This window comes from Solanum verrucosum, unplaced genomic scaffold (genome assembly GCF_900185275.1).
Source record: "Solanum verrucosum unplaced genomic scaffold, falcon-dt-bn FXZP01000117.1, whole genome shotgun sequence".
In the NCBI taxonomy this organism is placed as follows: Eukaryota; Viridiplantae; Streptophyta; class Magnoliopsida; order Solanales; family Solanaceae; genus Solanum; species Solanum verrucosum.
Window position 1 is genome coordinate 2,348,384 of NW_026020014.1, and position 7,839 is coordinate 2,356,222.

The 7,839-nt window shown below is 30.8% G+C and overlaps 3 non-coding genes across 3 annotated transcripts; all 3 read left to right on the forward strand.

Moving 5' to 3' along the window:
* Positions 1–4,708: 4,708 nt before the first annotated feature.
* Positions 4,709–4,797, forward strand: LOC125820859 (small nucleolar RNA R38). Its single transcript, XR_007442549.1, has one exon. It is a non-coding gene; the product is annotated as a small nucleolar RNA R38 (small nucleolar RNA).
* Positions 4,798–5,003: 206 nt separating this feature from the next.
* Positions 5,004–5,079, forward strand: LOC125820860 (small nucleolar RNA snoR64a). Its single transcript, XR_007442550.1, has one exon. It is a non-coding gene; the product is annotated as a small nucleolar RNA snoR64a (small nucleolar RNA).
* A 142-nt stretch (positions 5,080–5,221) lies between these two features.
* LOC125820858 (small nucleolar RNA R38) lies at positions 5,222–5,301 on the forward strand. Its single transcript, XR_007442548.1, has one exon. It is a non-coding gene; the product is annotated as a small nucleolar RNA R38 (small nucleolar RNA).
* The last annotated feature ends 2,538 nt before the right edge of the window (positions 5,302–7,839 follow it).

Genomic DNA, 7,839 nt, shown 5'->3' on the forward strand with positions numbered 1-7,839 from the left:
AAGAGATAAGGGTGGGTGAGGAAGAAGAAGAAGTTGGGATTGGGGAGGAAAACAAGTACCTGAGTGAGCGAGAAAAGGAGTTGCAGACCGTACTAGTCGGTCATCACTGAAAGCATAAGCATCACCATAGCCATCAACATCTCCTTCCTTGTCGTCGTCGGCAAATTCAGTAGTAAATAATGAGACTTCAACCACGGCGTACACCTAAAGTAATGGAGCGTAACACCGACGGGATACACTATTTTCACCTAAATAAATTCAGCCCTTCTCTTTTTTACCCTTTTTCTTTTTCTTTTTCTAAATATAAATATATAAATAAATACTCGTATTTATTCATCAATGTACAACTGACCAATTAATTTACCACAATCATTAAAACAAATGCCCACATTCAAAATCACTCACCTCTTTTTCTACCTACAATACAATGCAGTCTCTTGCAATTTTCTTAACATCAATTTCATAACTATGATTAAATGTTTCCTCCACTTACCCTCATTATTCATTTTTCAACTTATATTTAATAAAGATAATTTGGTAAAGTTATCCCTATTATTTTCTATTTCTTAATGCCCTGTGTCAAGTGGAAATTATTGTTGCACACAAGAATAATAAACAAAAAATATATATTTTTATTTAATTTTAATTTAAGTGTGACTTTCGTAAATCACACATAATTATAAAAGATCATAAATTTTAAATTCGCGAATCTCAATAAAATCTAGCATTAGAATATATCGTGACATATTCATTTTTTTTCGTGTATTAAAATTGTATCTTAGTGTGTTAATAATGATCTTCACAAAGTAGCCTGACATAATTGCAAAAAACAAAATAAAACTGAAAAGGAAAGAGAAAGTAACCTATGAACAAAGTGACAAAAAGAACTAGCTCATCACCAAATTGGAACCAAACAAAAATGTATATTTCAAAAAAACAAACACATACAATCTATTTGCTTGTGTTTTCAATTTGAGTGATATTCAAATATAGGTAGATTAAATATCAAAACTGATGAGTGTACAAAACATTCGTAATTAGTTTGATACTAGATTAAAACAAATTAATTTTAGAAAAAACTACCTAACCATAAATACATTACTATCATATATACTATATTTACCTCTAGTTTAAAATAATTATACATATTACTACTTTTAATACTTATATCATATATTTTAAAAGATTTAATAAGATACACAAATCTCTTAAATATGGTATTGAATAATTATCTTAAATTTAAACTCCTTAATTAATGGTCATTAACAAGTTAAATTTTTTCTATTCACATCTGCCCCCGGCCATTCCCCACCCCCATGTCCAGCAGGACAGTTTCTTTCTTCTTCTTCTTCTCCCTCTTTAATTTATTCCTTTATTCTCTCAATACATATTTGCATGTTCAAATCAGTATTTTACATATATGTTTGTTTTTATTGTTTTATTATTCTCATGTATCTTGGTTTTGTATTTGAGTTAAAATTCATAATGTTCTTAAATTCAGTTTTAAAAAGTTTTACAAATTAGGTTTTATATTTTTTGATTTTGTTGTTTCTCAAACACTTTAATGAAGGACCATTCTCAAAATCGGATGATTCTTATTAAAGGTACTACACATTAACAATATTATACTAAATCAGACAACTTTTATTTGTTTAATTTTACTCATGAATTTCTCATTGCAGGGACTGACTCTTCATCCATCCACATTCAAGGTGAGAATAGATATAAATATAGGAACGACTCAATCAAGATTGGAAGAATTACATCAAGTTTTAATTAACAGAACAAATACACCATTAGATAGGCAACAATGTTGGATACAAATCACGTGTACATGTGTCTAGTTAAAAGTTAATGAATCTACCTTTAAATTATATGTATCTATGAGGAAAAAAATCAAATGCTAAAAAGGGAAGAATTTTGAAAATATTACTAATTTTTTTTATAGTTATTAAATTTTAATTTAGTGTAGGGACAAAATAAAAATGTTTATTCCATATTACTGAATATAAAATTTATATTTTGTAAATGATAAATTTTAAATGATTCATATATATTCACATATTTTCACATTTGTTGTGAGTTTTTAAAAGAACTCGAAATAGTTTAAAATAATATATTTTGAAGTTAGAAGATCTTGTTAACTTGATAATACTTTCGTGACATATATAATACTTTAATTTAAATACAAATACCTACCCAAATACATACATACATACACATATATATGTATGTATGTATGTATAGATTTGCATTAATGGAAATATTTATCTCATAAAAATTAAACTAATACAAACTTCAACTGGCGTTATTACAAGTCATATGAACTTTTCTTCGTCTAAAATATCAAAATATTAAGAAATAGTAAATAAGTAGAACAAAAGGGCAATGTTTATATAGTAATAACTATTTTGAAGCAAATTTCCTGACAATCTAAATCACATAAGTAGCATTGATAAATAAAGTCTTTTTTTTGTCTTGAGCATCAAAAAAACAAATCGTTACAATTCTGACTCTTGAGAAGTTAAATAATTTTGGAAAAAGATATTCGATAGCATATATCTACATCACAAGAGAAACTGTTAACAAAATAAATGAATTTAGACTACATCATGTTAACTTTATTTATTGGAACATTACATACTAATGTATATATTAAGCAAACAAATAATTATTATATCATCAAAATTATTTTCCTAAAGTAATCGAGGTTATGGAATATACCCTCTTAGGACAGAGCGATTTACTTCATCAGAATAGACAATAGTGATACCTCATATTCCGCTAAACTTCGAACTCACTCAATGACAATAAATCACACGAAATTTTTGAAAATGGAAGAAGAAGAAAAGTAGAAGATTAAAAAAATTTGTGGCTGAAAAATGAGAGGAACCCCTCTATTTATAGTTAACAAATGGTAGTATGAACAAGTGTTTTTTGTGTCTTATTTGAAAAGTCATGACCTTTTGCAAAAGGTCACAACCCTTTGGAAAAGCCACAACTTATTGAAAAAGTCACAACTCTTTAGAAAGTCACAAATCATCGAAAAATCACAACCTTTTGAAAAAAGTCACAACTTTATCGGAAAAGACATAACTTATCGAAAAAAACCACAACCTAAGTTAGGGATATTATAATAATTTTTAACATTCAAGTTAGAAGTTCATGTTTTTAAGGTAATATAGATATAAATATAGATTATATTAATTTCATCTTTCAAGCAGACAAATCAAACACGAGTACTTGATGAAGTGGGTTATTTTATCATCAATCAAGTCTACAATTTTGAAGAAATTGAGGGGGGGGAGCATATTTGGCAACCACTTGTACATCAATAGATATTTTTTGGACATATGGGCAGTCACAAAGATTGTCATTTGTCACACTTGACGCATTCCTCATGTTTAGCTTTTCATCAGTAAGACTTGTAGTGTTGTGTTTAATTGTCTCCATATTACAATGAAGTCTGCCCATGATTCAATATTACAATTAAGGACCTTAGCTTCTAAATCCACTAGCTGAAATATGTATGTATGTTTAACATAAATATCAAATTTCAATTAAAATTGTATAAGGCGCTACCTCTAGGTCAATTCATCAATAAGAATGAAAGAATAATTTCAAACGATGAATTATGAAAATACCTAGAAAAGTCAATGTTTAGCGTGTTGTTTGTGTACAAGGTGACGAAAGGGTAAGAGAAAATCATGCCTCTGAAGCAGACGTGATAGATGAGATTAACGGAACTGGTTTGGATGTACTTAGCACAGTAATTGTCCAATCCCCTCTTCACAACACTCTTGGCATAATCCATAGACATCATTAGGTAATTTTGAGAGACAATAATCCTTGTTCGGACAAATGCTACAAAACCCTCAAATTCTTATGTAAATCCCCCATCTTACCATAACCTTATCAGATGATACATAATAATCTTCTACTTTTGACATTTACAACTTAAAGTTTGTGAGAGTCATATAACTCCACACTTAGTTAAAATAGAATTATTATCTCCTAAGTTGTTAAAACAAATTCCAGTTACTTAACTTATCACTTTTACATTTACTCTTTTTTTTTTTTGGTGGGTGGGGGATACAACGAGGTTAAAAACTCTATTATTCCAATGAAGGTTTGCACAATTCTCCAATTAAGCTACACTTTATGTATCTTTTACATTCAAATTGCTTTTTAAATTGTGTTACTTATTATTTCTTTCTTTAAAAAAAATGTAATTCTCTATAATTGGTGACGAGTTAATAATCTTTCTAATATAGATTCATACCATGATATAGAAATAATTGGTTTCAAATGTTTTTTCATACCGTATAACTTATTGGATTGTTGCGAGCAATACAAATGAGGGGCGTTTTGAAAAAAAGCAGTCAGTTACCAAGTCATCTTATTGAAAAAGAGCATTTTCAATACTCAAAAAGATTCGATGGTAAAAGCCCATAACTTAACTATGATAAGAAAGAGTGAAATAAATGGGTTGAGCCCAATTGAGGTTGATAATCCAAAGTGGATGTAGAGCCTTAACCCTAACCCTAAGGCGGCAGCCTCGTTTTTCTCTCTCTCTCTCTCTCTCTTTCACTATATATACATTGTTCTGCGCTTTCATTGAATCTATCTCCCACTGCCCGCTTCACCGGCCAACCCTAAATCATAATCCCTCCGCCTCCATTCACGCTTGTAAATGGTTTACTATTAGATTTGGGTATGATGATCAAAGGAATTATACAGTTATCCCTGTCTGATTTATTCAGTGCTGAAAGTTTTCCTTTCATTTCTGACCCATGCCCATACTTCCTTTTTTTTTTTTTTTTTGTCAAGTTTTTACATTTTGTGAAGAAATTATTGCCTATGATGACATCTATATAGCCACGGAGATGCTAGTTTTATGACTAGTTTCAATGTTGATTATGGCATTGACTAGGACGGTCTGAGGCTTACTGCGTATTTGTTTTTATTTTTTGCCATTATTTGATTTCGGAGAGGCAGATGATGTGTTTTTCGGAGATGAATACTCATAATTCAATTTTTGAGTATTATGATCCTCATCTGAATAGGAAGATCTGATGCTTCTTCTCCAGTTGTATGTTTGTTTTCATCCAACTAGTTTCATGACTTGTTCATGCTTCCTTTTGACCTTTTCCCTTTTTTAGAGACATCTAACATGACTTTTTGTCTAGTATTTCCATGACCTTTTTCAAAGTCCTTTTTAAGTTATGGATGATGAGATAAGCTATTCACAGTTATCCCTGTCTGATACATTATGATGAATGCTTGTGATCTGACATGTGCATAAATCTCTCCATGAGGTGTTGATTATGAAATCATTGTTTAATTCAGGGCTTAATTCTTCTCTATGAAATTAAAAAAAATAACAAATAGCCATTATATCAGATACATAGTGGTTAATTATTGCTTTAATCATATCAAGTCATGCTAAATACTTCTGCTTGCAGATTTACAAAACTACGTCATTTCACGTTTGAAATGGAGTACTATTTAATTGTTACATTTCTGGATCTGTTTGGCCATAGATTTCTCAAGTAAAAAAAATGGTGGAAAATTTGGCAAATAGTTTTTGTTGTACAATTTGCCATTATTTGATAAATATTTTTGGCAAATAATCCAAATTTTCAAATACCGGAAAAAACTAGTATTTAGCCCAATTTTTATTATTTTGGGAGCTTTAAAGAATTCAAATCCTAGATCATTTTTACGTTTACAATGATGAAAATATGATTGTTGATAAAAATGATGATTATTCGGTTTAGGGTAATAAAGTCATGTGCGTCGTCTACTTTACGATGTATGGAAAGTTGCTTGATGCACTCATTTTGAACTATCACATTGCTTCACTGTCATGTACACTACTCGTTATTTGTTGCAATGAAGATTCAATTGACACTTCTCGTTATGTTCACATTTCTACCTTGCTATGTAATACAAATCTTTGATTTGTTTCTAAATTTATGAATATAAATCATATTATTGAACAAATGTCAAACACATGGTGAATTGTAAATCCAAATAATATTTGCCATTAATATTTGAGAATTTATGGCCAAATGTTAGCCTCTTCGGAGTTGCATTTCAGTGTACAACTTTTTTATTAAATCTTTGTAAATGAAACAAATCAGAAAGTGTTTTTCATAATTTCTGGTATATTTCCCTCAGGGAACTTTACAAACATCAAATTCATGACAGCTTTGAATAATATACAAAGAGATCAAATCCAAATCTAGAGGGGAGTAGGGAAAATATATTATAAGTAGCTAAGTTTTAATTAGTATAACAAATCGACAAGCATTGCTTAGTGTTTAGCCAGACGCAGTCCTCATGAGTCGTGTGAAATGATAAACCGGAAGCCTGCATATAAAATGAGTTAAATTAACATCACATAATCCATATCAGCTTTAAAAGTATTTGCCGCAACTTCACATTTCTGAGTAGAGCCTAATAATCCTGAATGTTATCCTGTTGGCAACATGTTTATGCGGCAAAAATAAGCTCACAATGTTTCCAAAATAATGCACAAAATACATCAATACCTCATTTTTTAAACAGAAATTGAAACTTTGGTCATAAAAGTATCTCATTTTTGGGTGAACCCTAAACATAAGAAAGAAAGAAAGTGCATACATGCACCAATTATTATAACATAAAAAGAAATCCTCTAGCATAGCCACCACTGCTATAACATAATCTCAACCATTTGCTATCTCCAAACACTATCAAATCAATGGCTACGCAAAATTTCTTCCATTTTTTCCGATGGTTAATTTTCTTTTTCTCTACTCTACTTTTAATTTTTGCTCAAAATCAAAATGTGTTATATCTGGTAAGACTGAAATTCTCTCTGACTCAAATGGTGTATTTTCTACTTGATCCCGACGATTCTTTCTCTGTCGTCGCCGCCGCCGTCAATATCTCCGGCACATCTGTCGTTTGTCCTTTTCAATCTTTCTCCACCACCTCACTCCGCTTTCATCTCTCTTTCCAACAATCTCATTAAATTCGATCTCCCTCATCTAAATACAAATCTGAATTTGCTTTGAAATCTCTGTTTTCCGGTTAAAAGAAAGGAGAACGAACGAACTGAAAACATATACTAATAAAATAAATAGATAAAAAGAAAATTAACATTTTAAATTAAACAAAATGCTAAACAAGTAAATATTGTTTCTCCTCTCAGCGAGTGAAATATACTCTATGTGCCACGTAGGATTATAAGGGTGTAATAAATTCACTCTTGACAAGAATGATATCTTTACAAAGTTTCAATATCTTTTTTTTAAAAAAAAGTGTTAAAGTTTGTTTGGTAAACTGTGAAAAACTTATACCCTTCGGGGTGGCCCAGTGGTTTGAGTTTGGGACTTCCATGTTGGAGGTCTCAAGTTCGAAACCCCTTGCCAGCAAAAGCAAGGGATTTGCCTTCTGGGTTGAGCTCGTCGCACCAGGCTTGCCTAGTGTGGGTTACCTCTCCTATGTGGTTTGCGAGCTATTGCATAGGAGCGGGAGTTTTACCCTGTGCGCACCTAAAGGGTAGCAGCTACGGGTTTCCCTTGTCATAAAAAAAAAAAAAAAAAAAAAACTGTGAAAAACTTATCATAATCAACAAAGTAACAATCCACACTAAAGAGCACCAAACAATCAATACCACCTTCTAGGAAGGGTGTAAAGGATAGAGAGGCCTCAATAAAATCAAGTAAACTAATTACTAGTTAATTTATATATGTATCCTCGACATCTATGAGCTTTGCTAGACAACTTAAGAAGGTCTAATCTCTCTACAATTTGTGGGGAAAATACATCATTACCCTCTTTAACTTT